General features: G+C 55.6%; 1 protein-coding gene across 4 annotated transcripts in view; it reads left to right on the top strand.

The window, feature by feature from the left end:
* The first annotated feature begins 1,127 nt into the window (after nt 1-1,127).
* The window catches only part of APBA2 (amyloid beta precursor protein binding family A member 2), a 243,712-nt gene continuing 229,966 nt past the window's right edge, over nt 1,128-14,873 (top strand). Inside the window, exon 1 of one of the 4 annotated variants that reach the window (XM_032342243.1) lies at nt 1,128-1,336. The gene's annotated coding sequence lies outside the window, so the exon portion shown is untranslated. Of the gene's footprint in view, nt 1,462-1,703; nt 1,899-14,873 lie in introns of those variants that run through there. The other 3 variants (XM_032342242.1, XM_032342245.1, XM_032342241.1) reach the window with 3 other exon arrangements.

Below are 14,873 nucleotides of genomic sequence, written 5' to 3'. Positions count from 1 at the left end.
GCACAAGGCTGTGCAGACATTTCCAGGCATAAGGTGCAAGGTAAGATGAAAAGATAAATGCACTTAGATTTCCTACCTGACATTTAATGCTATGGAATCATTTCTTCCCAATTGTTTCTAACAAGTCATTGGCATTTGGGGAAAAGCTGGGGCCCTAGCAGGATGGATGAAGCTGAACTTTTTGTTGCCTGGAAGAACAGGATGCTTAAGTGGGCAGAACACAAACAGTGGAGCTAAGCTCACCTCAAGGGCAAGGGGCAGTAGGTCAAGAATCTGCCGCTGGCCCGCTTTTGGGCTCTGCCTTCTCGGCCTTTGGTTGGCACTTGGGCTACAAAGCTGCCTACCAGGACCAGTTTCCCATTAACTGTAGGCTCTGGCCCTCTGGGTCACTGTGAGTGTTAATGGGGCTGCTGGAGGGGACTGGGGAGTGGGAGGGAGCCCAAGGCCACAGGAAGTCCACCCCAAGTCTGCTGTTGGTGCCAGTATGGCTCACGATTTAGCTTTCCCCAGCCCCTTTCTCTCTAGGTTTTGGCTCTAACCCTCAGAGTAGGGGGAGAAGGGTCTCCCCTCCTCCCACAGGGGCCTCCACTTCCTCCTGTGGGAGGAATCCTCCTCAGAACTGCCCCCACCACATTTTCACCCTAATCCAGCCAAAGGACAAAAGAAAACAGAAGGTAAATAATCAGGATGTAAGGGAGGAGGCACCTGAGCCCTTGCACTGAGCCTACTAGGTGCACTCAACCAGATAGAGCCCTCAGGTTATTCGATCTGCCCCAGGACCGCATGAAAGGGCCCCAGGGGTCAAACGTAACCCTGGCATCTTCAGCACAACCTTCAAGGGCTTCAGGGGGATTATTCACACTGTGGTGGGTGCATCACTGACTCGCCTTGGGAGGTGCGTGGGTATCTGGAAATGGACGAGGTTAGGATTCTCTCCATTCAGGACAGCAAGGAGAGGAAGCGCTAGGGCAAGGCCCCAGGTAGGGGAGGTCAGCAGTGGAGGGCTAGGGTAGCACAGGGAATTAGGAACCAGAGGCTGGAGAACACCTGGAATGCAGCCCGCGACTGGGGGCCCTGCGGTGGGGGAGCCCCTCCTCCCAGATGGGGCCTCCCGAGAGGCTGCGATCCCGGAGGGCTGCTCGCCCAGGGCCTCCTCCGCAAGCCGCCGCGTGGGGCCGAGCAGGGCGCGGTCGCCGAGGCCCCTCCGCGTCTCACGCGCTCCCGAGCCCGCCAGGGGGCAGCGCGGGGCCCGGGGCAGAGTGCGGGCGCGGTGGAGCTCGCCTACACCTGTTCGACCCGCCTGAGGACCAGACCCCTACGGCTCCCGATCCTGCAGGTCCGAGGCGCGCCCGGGAATCGGTGTGCGCCCCAGGGCCGGGGGCGGTCGGGGCGCCGCGGCTGCCAGAGCCCGGGCTTCGGTCCTTGTTCCCGAGCCCAGTCCCTGAAGGACCCGGGCCCCAGGTGCGCCCGCCGACTGTCCGGGCGCCGGGAGGGGGCTGGGCACCAACGCATCTTTGTCTTCCCTTTCTTCCCGCCGCACGCTCTGGCCCGCGGGCATTTTCCGACCCGCGGCTCCCGGGCGAGGGGCGGCAGGCGAGGTCGGGCGAGGCCGGGCGGGGCGGGGCGGGGGCGCGGGGCGGTCGCCGCAGGCTGGTGCGGGGAGCGCCCGGCGGCCGTGCCGCGTGCGCCCGGCAGAGGCGGCCCTGCGTGCCGTACGCCGCGTCCGGGGCGCGCCCGCCGCTATTCAGCTTCCCGGGCTCATTAGCAGTCTCGGTGTGCGGCTCGGCGCGGGCTCACAAAGAGCTGCGGCGGCGGCCCGGAGCTCGGCCTCGCGGACGGAGCCGGTGGCGGCGGGGCGGGGGCGGCCGTGCACCCGTGCGGCCCCGCGCCCGGGCCAGGTAAGCTGGGGGTCGCGGCCGCAACCTAGGGGCGTCCGGGCCGGCGCGCGGGGGTGGGAGGGTGCCGGGGCGCGGGGCGGGGCGCAGAGGTTGCGGCCGGAGCGCGGCCCCCGGACCCGCGGCACTGCGGGGCGGCCGGGCGCTGTCGGGGTCTGTTTGGTGGGGGTGGGGGAGAGCCCGGACCAGCGCCCCCTCGACCGGCGGGCGGGCGCTGCGAGGCCGAGCCGGAGGCTCGCGCATCCCGGGTGGGAGACGCCGCGGTGAGGGGCGACCGTGCGCGGACTGGGGGCGCTGGCCGGCGGTGGCTGCCCGCTTGGGTCCCGGGGCTGGCCGGGCGGTTGGTGCGTTCCGCGGCCCGGCTTGGCGCTGGCAGCTAGTCCCCGTGCAGGGCAAGTCCCGAGTTTGGGGTCGCTTCTGGGGTTCTTGCCTCCCGGGAAGGCAAGTCCCGATCTTCGCTCCCTCCCATTTCCCTTCATAATGAGGCCCAGAGGGAGAAACTCCTCAATTAAAAATCCCCCCCCCCTGGTTCCCCTGGGCCGCCGCCGGCGTGGGGCTCGGGGTGCGGCGCGACCCGCCACTCGCCTCGGCCCCTTCCCTGCGGCGCGCACAGCTTGGGCGGGTTGCTACCGGGAGATTGGGACACTGATGATCCAAGCGAACATCGAGTCCCCGACCTCCGAGCTGGACGGCGGGCGGCTGGCCTCGGTGTGCGGAGGCTGGGGGCCAATTTGCCCTGGGCTGAGCGCAGAGGAAGGGTCCGGAGGGCGCCAGGGAGGGGCCCGCCCTGTCTGAGCCTCGCCGCGCGTGGAGGCTGAGATTGAGCCTGCTAGTCCTAACTTCATATTTACTTACAGACGGAGGACTTAATTTTTTTTTTTTTCCTCGGATTTGTTCGTTTACTGCCTGACAGGGGCCAGACTCAAATCTGTGGTTAAAAACTCACGGATGACCACGCAGACAGTGAAGTCCCCCAAATCAGGACATCCCAGCACTTCGTCCCGTGGGCTGGGTTGTCCCCGGCCTCTTCAACTCCTGGCCCCCTTTCTGGGATTCTGTCCCCACCCCCGACCCCGCTTTGAAAAAACCACAGCGGTTTTAGAAATAATGACCTGAAAGCTTCTGGATTAGCAGCGGGACAACTTTTCCCGAGGTGCACATTTGAGGTACTCTGTGGGTACCCAGAACCTAGGGGTTAGACCCCAGTGAGGTGGTGGCGGGGACTTCTCCTCCTGTGGGCAGTGTCCACCGTGCTGGGCACGTGGTTCTGTTTCTCCGCCCAGAGCTGCTAGGATGTCCTGCCCTATGTCCTCACTCCAGGCTGCCTGTCTGCGCTGCTTTGCATTTGCAGCAGGGTCTGGAGAGGGTCTCCTGATGTGGAAGCCGTTGGGACTCTGAGTGGTGTCCAGGGAATTTGTGGACTAGCTGGAGCTTGTTGGAGGTCCCTGCACTGAGCTGGCAGCCTCTCCAGGGGGGTGCCACCAGCCCTGGCAGGGGGGACCCCTGCAGCAGTCTCTAGAGCAGGCCTGGGTCTGGTGATTGCACTAGCAACGGGGTCCTGCCAGGGTCTTCTGTGGGAGCCTGAGTCTCTCCAGACCTCTTGTCATTTGTTAGGGATCATGGTGGTGCCCCTCCCCCCATGGTCTGCCTTTACATCTCCAGAGTACTGGGCTTCTGCTCCTGGGAGACGGGCAGGCTGAACCAGATGGGGTGTGTGTGTGTGTGTGTGTGTGTGTGAGAGAGAGAGAGAGAGAGAGGTGGGGTAGAGTGAAGATGGTGGTGGTCAACTTCTTACGCTCGTCCCACCCCTGTGTTTCTTTCTTCTGGCACACAAGGCCAGATTGGGGCTCATTAACTTGTTTGCATAACCATCTCCCGAGTAGCTATAACTCTCTCCCCCTTTTTATATAAAATATTAGTTTCACAGGAATAATTGGTGGCGATGGATTGTGAAATGGAGGTGCATAAAGAATTCAGTTTGCCGACCAAACTAAGAAACGCTGGATAAAAATAAAAGATAATTGTAAAAGACACCAGTCGCACCCCTGGAAACTGAGAGGGAGCGCTAAAACACCTTGATTTTTCCTAGACACAACTGAGGAACTCAGAGGAAAAACACATGGACGGGGTGGCCATGAGGTCTGTCTTGGGGGAAAGTTGTACAGGTCCCTTCCGGGTCTTAGCACCTCCCTGTCCTGGCTCTACATGGTTGACCTAGTGACTCAACAGCTGAGGGCCTCTGGTGACCCCACGGTCTGAACTCTTGGAGAGACCCTTACTGTCAGGGGAGTCAGAGAGGGCTAGGGCCAGGAGGGCACAGAGGCCCTAAGCACATTCGCAGCAGGCCACAAGGGAGTTCTAGAAGCAGCGGCAAAAACCAGGATGTCTGCCTTGCAGGTTGGCCTGAGAGAAATGGAGAGAGCGAGAGAGCCGGGAGTGGTGGTAGCTTGGAGCATGCCAGGTGGCTGTGAGGAATACGGATGTGGAAACACTGTCACACAGCTCAGTCCCCAGCGTAGGTCCCGTTTGATGATTGCTCAACAAAAGGCAGCCCAGGTGCCTGTTGGTGGTTGGACCATGTGCCCACAGGGAGGATTCTGGGGCTCCATCCTCCTCTCTGTGTCCCCCGCCCACCACCTGGGTTGGGTCCAGTTCGTGCCTCCGAGGAGCCTGCTGGCACGGGCTGAGTCAGCTGGCGTGGGCTGTCTTCCATTGCCTTTCCCAAAGTCAGTTCATTCTCTCCCTGTCCTCTTTTGGACACATGAGGGAGCCCAGGGAGGACAGTAACCACAAGGTCACAAAGCCAGGCTCTCTCTGCGGGGTTCATGGTTCCCTAGTGTGCTGGGGAGACCTCCATATTGGTGGGCTGCCATTGCTGTGGGAATTAGGATTTCTGGGCTGGCTATGGCGTTTTGTAAGTTGGGCTGCATGGTTGCCTCTTGGCAGGTGGGGCCCAGACCAGGTCTGGCATTCCTTGCTTAAGTCCTCCGTGGCTTCCCGGTGCTCACTCCACACCCACATTCCTTGGTCCGATTTTCTCAACTTCCCTTCCTTGTTCCCAACCATGGTCCTTCCAGGCAGATGGGATCACTTCCCAGGCTTGCCCTGGGTGTTCCCACCCTGTCCCCTTGGCTTGGGGCCCTTGTGTCCATTCTTGATGATCCCAGCTACATGTGGACTTCTTTCCTCTTATCCCCTTGTCCTCAAATATGCCAAGCTTACACATGCCTCAGTACCTTTGCACCTGCCTTCCTCCAGATGTCCACCTGACTTGGTCCCTCACTTACTTCAGTTCTCTGGTTCTATGCTCCCTGACCCCCCTCCATAATTTAACTTTACCCCCCCTGCTTTTTTTTTTTTTTAACTCTGCTTTGTGTTTCTTCTTCATATTTAACATTCGATTAGTTATTTATATACCTGTCTTTTTATTGACTCTTACCACTCCTATGTAAACACCTTGTTCTCCTCTCTATTCCTGGCAGCTAGAACAGGGCCATGTACCACCTCAGTGCTCCTTGTTGGATGAATGAGTGAATGAGTGAGGCCCCAAGAATGGCCCTCTTCCTTTCAGTCCGGCTCTGGGCTCCTCCTTTTCCCAAGCCTCAGGGCTGGAACTGAGCTGTAGTCACGTTTGTGTTCATGGTTGGTTGGCTCCTTCCTAGAAGTCAGCACAGAATCTGGTACTCAGTGGGCAGACAGGAAAGAGCTGTGGAATTATACCGTGCAGGTGTGTTTTCATATAGGCCAGGAGACAACATGGTTGGAAAGGCAATCTGGCCCAAAGAGCGGGTGTCCTGATTCTTCACAGAAACTCCTTTTCGGATTTTCGGTTGTTTGGATGGTGTCCCTTCAGGCTCTCCCTGCTGCCAGAGCCAGCTCTGTGTTGTCCCTGCAGTCACCTGGGCTGTAGAGGCACTGGGAATGAGGCACTCTCTTACCCAGGTTCCCTTTTCCCTCCATCTGGATGTTTCTAAGCTTGTCTTGTACCTTATGTCAGACCCGGCATCTTGAGGCTCCCAGCCAGTCCACCTGCCCCATGTTTGCCAGCCTCTGGCTGCCGAAGTTTTCCCCCGCCAGAGCCTCCTGCCTGTGCTGTGGTCTCACGGGGGAAGGTGAGCTGGTGGTATCAGGACGGAGACAGCCTGAGGTTGGGAAGGACGGCGGGGTTAGGAGGAGTGAGAGCTCCATTCAAGGAACCTGGGTCTGTCACTCATCCTTGGGACCTTGTACAAGTCGTTGGCCTTGGGAGCCTTTCTCACCTTCTGTCCTAATGACATTATACGTCTCTCCTGCTGCTGTTTTGAGACCCATGTAACTATGTATACAGTTCCCAGTATCAAAGTGATGCTCCAAGTCATTACTAGGCCTAGGGCTGTGCAGGTGTGGGGGAGGGGAGTATGGCCTCTAGGCTTGTTGTGGTTTCTGCAATTTCTCTGATCCCTGCGGGGTCAGGTTTGGTAGTTTCAGCCACAGCCTCATTAGGAACATGGGAGCTGTTCTCATCAGGTGCTACGTCTGTTGTTTTTGTGTCTGAAGGACCAAATTAAGAAGGGGGGAAAAACACGTGGTTGAGTTTCCTGCATGCACTGACTGAGAATATTTTCGTCTCGTGGCGTTCTGGAAACCAGCGTGCTGCAACATTTGAAGATGGTTTCTCATTTGGCGCACGCTGGTGGGCACTTGAATTGGTTGAGTTCTGTTCCTCCGTGTTTGCTCTTTTCAGTACCGAGCGGTAGATCAGTTGTCTCGCCTTGGCCACAGGGAGGCAGGCTATGGAGCAGGCCCTGGGGAATGCAGGGCTGTGCTGCGATTGTGGCTTGAGTGGGAGAGAGCTCGAGGTCCCTGTGCCCCCCTGGGCCCCCATCCCATGGGGGCTTTGTTTGTATCATACTTGATTTTCAATCGGGTGGTCGTGAGCGGGATGTGATCCACCCAGGGGTTAATTTTCAACATGAGTCTAGAGAACCTGATAGCTGGTGACCAGTGGACCTGAGTGCTGGTTGGCGGCTGGAGAGTAACGGACATGTCACAGGTGACCCAGCGCCCAACACGGGGACAGCAAGAGGGTTGGTTGGGAGCGTGCTGTCCAGCCAAACAGCAAATACTGTTGGAGGGTGTGTAAATGTGTTTTCCTTTTTGCACTTGAACTCACCAGCATTCTCTGCCCCTCCTGTCCCAAGCATCAGCCATGAAGACAGATGCTTGGGTCTGAAATGCTCAAGCCCTTGTTCTGAACAAACCTGAATACATAAATAGTCAGGAGGACAGCATTTGTCCTCTCAGTTGGAATATAACGTGTACATATTTCTCTCTGCATACGTATATGTAATACATATCTATTTCTTTTTTAATTTGTTGGGTTTTGTATTCCTGGAGTTGATTCCCCGCCAAGGCAGCTCTCTAAATTTGAATTTTTCTGAATTGTTGTATGCATCGTTAATTTAATAAAAATATATAGTGTATCATTTTTCCAATTGGTTTACTTATCACTTGTCTTGGAAAAACCCACTGGTTCAATACAGGAGACCCACTGACTGAGTGAACGCGTGTATTTAGGGATGATGGATTTCTCAGGTCCCCCTGGCAGCGAGTGTGTGCATTGTTCAAATAAAACGCAGTTTACGTTTCTCGGTCTTTTGGTGCGATAAGTGAGCCATGTGCTCTAACATCTGTTCATATTACCCAGAGCTGGTGATGGCTGTCGTGGGTTGGGTGGAGGAGGAGGGGGCCTGTGTTAGGAATCCGAAGCTCTAGAAAGCCGGGCTCTGCCTCCAAACCATCAGCGAACGCCCCTGCTCAGAGTTTGACCTAAATTCTCCTAAGAGGTCACACATAGTTCTGTGCTCCCTTCCTCACCAGCCACTGAGTTCCACGACGTTATGAAGATAAAGTAAGATAAGGTGTGGGCAAGCGTGTTGTTATGATGAAATACTCACTTAACCCTGTCACTGGGGTTAGAGAAAGAGAGAGAGAGTTTCTTCCCAGCTTGCCTGACGGGCCTCAGATGCCAGGCGCACCTTGGGTCCCTGCCTGACTCTGGCTGATCACAGCAAAGTGGGCAGATGACTGATGGATAATTGATCCCGGCCAGGGGTCCCAACGCTGCCCACTTGGCCTGCCTGCTGGATCACGGGCCCCTGGGACAGGCCGTGCTTGGTTGTGGCGACAGCTGTTTTCTCCAGGGAATGGTAGTGGGACAAGCCTGACCCACGGCCCCTCCTCGATGTGATTTCCTTTGTGTACACGGACTGCGAAGTTTCTGCCTGTGGCCTTTCCCTGTTCTTTGGGTGCTGGACAAGAGCACACCAGCGTGGGGCAATGGCTGGGCCATCTGCCTCTGGCTCTCATGGGGACATATGTCTCTGAGCTGGTTCTTGGGTTGGAAACTCTGAGAGCAGAAGGCCCTCCAGACCAAGAACGCCTGAGTGTGCCTCTCCTTTGGGCTTTAACAGATTTCGGCTTCTAAATTAATTGGATTTCATTAAGTAATGGTTTTGTTCTTGATCTCAGGCTGCTCCGTGCTTAATCAGCGGTGGTGGCTCGTGCCGCTCGACTTCCTGGGATGCCCTCAGAGGCAGGGGCACCTCAGACTCGCATCAACTTCTTGTGGGGAGCTGCCTTGGGGGACCCCTAGATCTGGTAGCCTTCTCCCCGCTGCTGGCTCTGAGAATCCCTGCTTTGGCTCTCTGTACGTGTCGCTCTTTTCATCTGTCATGCAGGATGGCTTAGGTGCTAACGGACACGGCAGGGTGCTGGGCACTTAAATGGCAGCATTGCCTCTGTCATTCACCTGCTGGTCCCTTGACGGGTGGGGTCTCTGCAGTGCAGACACTGTGGATGGGGCTTCTGCTTTAGAAACCCCTGAGCCCTCTGCTGGGAGATGCATCCATCCATCCATCCCTCCATCTGCTCCACAGGTAGTTTCTGAACACCTGCTCTGTTCTGCCTTTCCCAAGCCCTGTCTAGAGCTGGGTGAGGTCAGCAGAGAAGGAGCCAGAGAGGGGCCACTGGCGACTGTGGGATGGCATTGGAGTCCTCACAGATGGGAAGGTGTGAGAGCCCAGGCCTGGGGGTGGGGGAGTCATGGACCCCATCCTGGAAGGGTAGACAGGTGTGCCCCTCCAGAGTCCAGGCCAGAAGAGCCCTCCAGGCAAAAGGGCCAGCCTGGTGTCGGGCATGTAGGGAGGCTGACTGTGTATTTGGCATCAGACACAGGTAGTGTGTGCAGATCAGAGCCGGAGATGGAGGAAGGGGTGTCCTGATCACCAGGGGCTTGAGCTGTCTTTGGGGGCTCTGAGGCATCCTTGTAGTACAATGGGGACACGGGGGTGGATAGAAATGACATGAGCTTTGCTGAGAGATCTTTAGGACAGTCTTTTCCATAATCAGGCTTTGCCACCAGTTAACAAGGGAGAAGGGCTCATGGAGGGCACGTGGAGGGGCGTTGAGAGAGTGCTGGGAGGGGTTTGTGGGGAGCCCACAAACATGACTGAAGAGGGGCAGGCCCCAGCTTTGCAGCCCTTAGAGCCACGTGGCTCCAGGGGCCTCGTTCCTTACTGTCTTATGGAGGAGGCGGTGGCTGCTGCCAAGTCCTAGCCTGGCCCTCAGGGATGTTTAATTTTACCTTTTAGAGATTTACAGGATTTCTAGATTAAATTGCCACTGTTCTCCTACAAAAACGACAAAATCCTTGACAAACCATAAATCACATTATTAATTTGCTCCCATAGAGTTAACCTCTGTGGCTCTGCTGTCTTACGGGAAGGACGGTCACACAAACAGAGGAGCCCGGTTTCCAGTTGTCAGCGAGCGTGGAAAGACCAGGAGGACACAAGTCGCAGAGGCAGGTGCTGCCTCAGCCTGGCCACCCTGCCTGCTGCGTGGCCATCTTTGTGCTGCCTCGTGGGCACTGCCAGGGCTCCCGTGGCTTTCTGGCTCTCTGTAAGGAGGGGGCTGACTCCTCATGCAGAGGGGACCGGGAAGGCATGGGGCAGGGGTGGGGGTGGGGGGGAAGAGCTGCAGCTGCTGGACAGCTGTGCTGTGGCCAAGAAGCTGGGTACCAGAGGTCTCTGCAGGCTAGTCAGCTCCAAAGAGGCCCTCAGATGCCTCCTGTCTGTGGCCCTGACTCCCCAGGGCACCCACAACCTGTGTCCTCTCTTCCCCTTTTCGGCTCAAATAGGCTACAGTGGCTTTTCATTCCCTGGGTTATGGTGGCTCAGAAAACATCTGTTACAGGTTGCTTTCCTTTTTGGAGAGTAGTCTGCCGGTTTTCGGTTTTGGCGCAGGGCGGGGGGTGAGCACCATTCCCTCCCATGGAGCCCGTGGCCTGGCCCTTGTCACAGTTTGTTGAGAGAAAACTTCATCGGATGGAGGGTGCTGTCTGTGTGCCTACTGGATCCAGCCCACAACACCCTCTCCTAGCTGCATCAGGCAGGGAGGAGTGGGGAGGGGGCTCTGAGCATTGTGTGCTGCTGGGACAGGGGGTCTCGGGGCTTACTCTCCTGATGGCTTGATCAAGGACCTAATACGACATTACAGTTCACTTTGACCGACTCCCAGAGCTGCTTTCTTCCTTTCTGGCAATAAAGAAGCCAACCCGTCCTGGATTTAATACCCAGTATTTCAGAGCAGAAATCCAGTGGTTCTGTCCAGGCCGTGGCAGCTTGCCTGTGCTCATGCATGACGCCCCCAGCAGGGAACAAACGAGCACCTTGGCGGAGGGGCTGGCCATCACTGCCTACTGAGGCGGAAGAGGGCTCTAAAAGCCACACGTATTTGTGGAAGTACAAACAGAGTTTACTTTCTTAATGGCCAGCCTTGAGGTGAAATGAGCTTCGGTTTCATGGAAGTAAAAGGAGACATAAGTCATCTACTTGGGACCGATTTATTTATTTATTTTTAATCTCACCACCCTAATTCCTGAGAGTGGTCCTCAGGCTCTCATGCATTTTCCTTGTGCACACACTGTCCAAGCTGGCCGAGACCTGCAGTCTGTGATGGGGGTTCGTCATCCAGGATGACGGCCGATCCGTTGGACACCACGGGACCTCCCATCTTAGGCCCTCATACCCAAAACCTTTTTTTTCTTCCCCTGCTCCACACACATGTGCTTAGTGGGATATATTTTAACAAATTACTCATCCTTAAATAATGCACTATATTATTAATAAGAAGAAGGCTGACAACTGGGTAGAGGAGGGGGACAAGAGACACTTCACCTGAAGAAGGTCCAATAAACGTACGAAAAGATGCTCGACTCCCTTAGTCAGCAGGGAGATGGAAAATAAATTATAGGTGTGTGCATTCGTCAGGGGTCTCCAGAGAGACAGAATCAATAGGGTAGGGTGTGCGTGTGCATGTGCGTGTGTGTGTGTGTGTGTGTGTGTGTGTGTGCAAGTTTATCATGAAGAATCCTCTCGTGATTGTGGAGGCCGAGAGTGCAAGCTGGAGCCCTAGCAAAGATGGTGGTGTAACTCAGTTTGAGTCTAGAAGCCTGAGAACCAGGAGAGCCAGTGGTGTAAACCCCAGTGCGAGGGCAGGAGAAGAAACGAGCTGTCCCAGAAGGCAGGAACATGAGGGGTGAATTCCGCCTTCCTCTACCTTTTGTTTTCATTCAGTTCCTCTGTGGATTGGATGTTGCCCATCCATGTTGGGGAAGACCGTCCATTCGACTAAGTCCTGATCGAGATGCTGATCTCATCCAGAAACACCCTCACACCAAACACCCAGAGACGCTTTCGGATCTGGATCTGGGCTTGTCCATTGGATGCATGAAGTCAGCCATCATGATGGGATATCACCATGACACACCTATCACAATGGCTAGAGTTAGCAGGAACTAGCTGGTGTTGGGGACAATTTGGAGCTGTGGGAACTGTCACTGTTGATTGGGGTATCAGTTTCTACAACCGGTTTGGGAAGCCATTTTATGGAGTCAACTAAAGCCAAAATTACATATACCCTCTGACCAGTAGTGAGTGCCCCTCTGAAGTGAGCTGCAGGAAAGATAGAGCGTATGACCACCAGCTGATAGGTGGCTCCTAAAGAAATCAGGCCCTGATCCCTGGAACCCACGAATGTTAACTTAGATGCTAACTTATATGTGATTAAGGGTTTTGAGATGAGATAAGCTTGGGTCTTCTGGGTGGACCCTAAATGCCGACGCGAGGGTCCTTCTGCGAGGGAGGTGGGAGGGGGTTGGAGGCAGAGAAGGAGGCTGTGGAACCACAGAGGCAGAGATGGGAGCAATGTGGCCCCACGCCCGGGAAGGCTGCCAACCCTAGCAAGTGGAAGAGGAGAGGAATGAGTTCTCCAGAGCCTCTGGAGGGAGCGCGGTCTGCTGACGCCTTGATTTCTACCCAGAGAACCTGCTTTCACCTTTCTCGATCCTACAACGGCGAGAGAATCCATGCATGTTGGTTTAAGCTACCCAGTTGTGGGGTGACTTCTTAAAGTGGGCACAGGATGCCAGTACAGCCATTAAGAGGCAGGTGCGATGGTGCCCATGGCGGCATGGTTGTCATTTCAAGCTGCAGACCACGCAGGCGCCCATCAGCGGCAGGCTGGCCAGGCATGCCAAGGTTTACTGGCGCATGGAAGACCACAGAGCAAGCCGTGAGCACTCACGTTCTGTGAGTGCGTGCAACAGTGTGGATGAGTCTGGCCACATACCATTGAGTGAAAAAAGCCTCAGAGCCCTGAGTCCCTTGCTGCACATTTCCATCGATCGGAAAGTCAATGGGCAACTCTTGTCTGTGCATCTGGAAGTCAGGTTGCCTTTAGGAGGTGGTGATTGGGGAGGGCATGGTTGGGCTGGGCCGGGCTTTTAGAAGTGCCAGCAACATCCCATGTCTTGATCTGGGTGGTGGTTTGCATGGGTGAATTCCAATTCACGATAACGAAACTTTCCAGTATGTGTACTTCGATAAAAGCTGAAAAAACAAAAAAAGAGCAGTACGTCATCTTGAGATTCTCAAGGAGAACTTTCAACAGACTGACTCATGGCTTGTTTCACTGCTGGAACAATAATATCAAAATCAAGATTACAGTTAATGTGAGATAATGAAATTTTGCCATTCCGACAAGCACTTATTAATGTTGAGATTCGAACCGTATTTTCTAAATGAAATCAGAGAACGTAAACCCAAGGAGGATGCTAAGATCCATATGCAAGTAATTGATAATGGATAAGTTATCTGGATGAAATGAGTTTTAATTCCTAAATGTGAAGGGAGCCGTGCTCTCAAAACCAGACACAAACAAGCCAAGTATGTGAGGGTCAGATGCTGTGCGCTGTCAGGGGAGTGGGAGGGAAACCAGAGAGCTTTAAGAAGCAAGAGTGGAAGGAAGTGGTGTCTGAACTCTGGGCCAGCCCTGAAATCTAGGGGGTAGGTCCCAAGACCTCATCCGCCCATGCAATCTTCAGGCCACCTTGCCTGCTGCATAGCGGTCCCCAGAGATCTCTGCTGTCTTTGCCCACACCTCTCCCTGGCCTGTTTTTCCTACCCCTTCCACCTGTGAGTTCTCTCTCATCCCTCCCAACCCAGGTCGGGCAGCCCTGCTGCTGTGCTGCATGGCTCTGTCCCTGAGACTGCCCTAAACAACCAGCTTGTCTCGGTGGTCTTTTCCATGGTTTCTTCCGGAGATGCAAAGGAAGCAGGTGGTGGCGCGTGGCAGGAGTCACCGTGCAGCCTCCGAGGTTCCATGCATGTCCGTCTGGTGAACTGTCAGCCTTGACCTGGTGAGGAGGGGAGGGAGGGCATGGCGGCGGCTTCAACAAGGCCCTCTGAGAGGTGTGCCCATACAGGCAGAGGCTGGGGTCTGTGGGGGCCCTGGGCCCATCGGGAGCCAGCCTGGTGCTGCAGGGCAGCCCCAGCGCAGCCCCAGCGCTGCCCCAGGCTGATGTTGTGATGTGCTGCAGGAGCGTCACTGAGATTTTCAGAGCGGGTTCTATGTATGTGGTATCGTAGTTCAGGAGTCTAGAAGCCTGGGTTCTCCATGCCCCCAAGGAGCACCCTCTTGCTGTATCTTCTTCATCCTTTGTTTATGAAGCAGGGGAGAGAGCGGGGTGGCCCCAAACCCAGCTCCTCATGCTCCTGTCCCCCCTCTCCTGGACTGGATGTAGCTTCCTAACTACTCCCTCCTTTCGCTCACTTGTTGCTGCTGAGACCTGTTCTCAGCTCTGAGGCCTCCCTGGTGTCCCTAAGTGCATCTCACCTCCTCGCCTCCCACTTGGTGTTATTTCCCCTCTTGGCACTCATCCTCACCTGACCTATACCATGAGCTTGTCTCTTGTCCTTCTGCACAGAATGCTCCCCGAGGATGGGGGTGCTCCAGTGTCGGGGAGGGGGGGATGGAGTTGGGGATGGGCCTGGGCTGGTAGCACTTTTTGCCCTGGACAATTAGTGAGGGAGCCGGACTCTTGCAGGAATTATGCCCTGCCTGTGTTGGCTCAAGGACTACTCCCAGTGGCCTGGCCACCCAGGGAACGTTGGCCATCTCTGGAGCGAGCATTTCCACGTGTGTGGTGTGCAAAGCATCATTACTGGGTGCTGGCACACACGTAGAGGAAACGGTGTCGTGAAGACTCAGCCCTTCAGGGGGCTTTGGATTTGATGAGTTTGTTGGGAAGGGGGAATGTCATCATCAATGGGTAGAAGAATAAACGGGAAAGGGGGCTCCTGCAAGGTGTAGCAGTGGGCAGAAGACGCGTGCCTGAATGCGGTGGTCGTTCTGATGGTGGCTCATGGAAGTCAGAGGGTGCTAAGGGGGTGTGTACACCCCAGTCCCCAAGTGTAGACCATACTGGGTGATGTCCTTCCAGAGAGTACAGATGGAAATGCAACAGTAACTTGGCAGTGGGGGAACCTGACAGTTGCTGCCTTGGCTAGGTAGTCAAGGTCAACACCAACAGGGATGAGTCATGTTGAGTGTCTGTGTCCTTGATAGGATGTGATGGAAATGGCACTTTACCTCTGT

This window comes from Mustela erminea, chromosome 5 (assembly GCF_009829155.1).
Source record: "Mustela erminea isolate mMusErm1 chromosome 5, mMusErm1.Pri, whole genome shotgun sequence".
Taxonomy (NCBI): Eukaryota; Metazoa; Chordata; class Mammalia; order Carnivora; family Mustelidae; genus Mustela; species Mustela erminea.
Note: the sequence above shows the minus strand (reverse complement) of the source record. Positions and strands in the feature narration are given on the sequence as shown.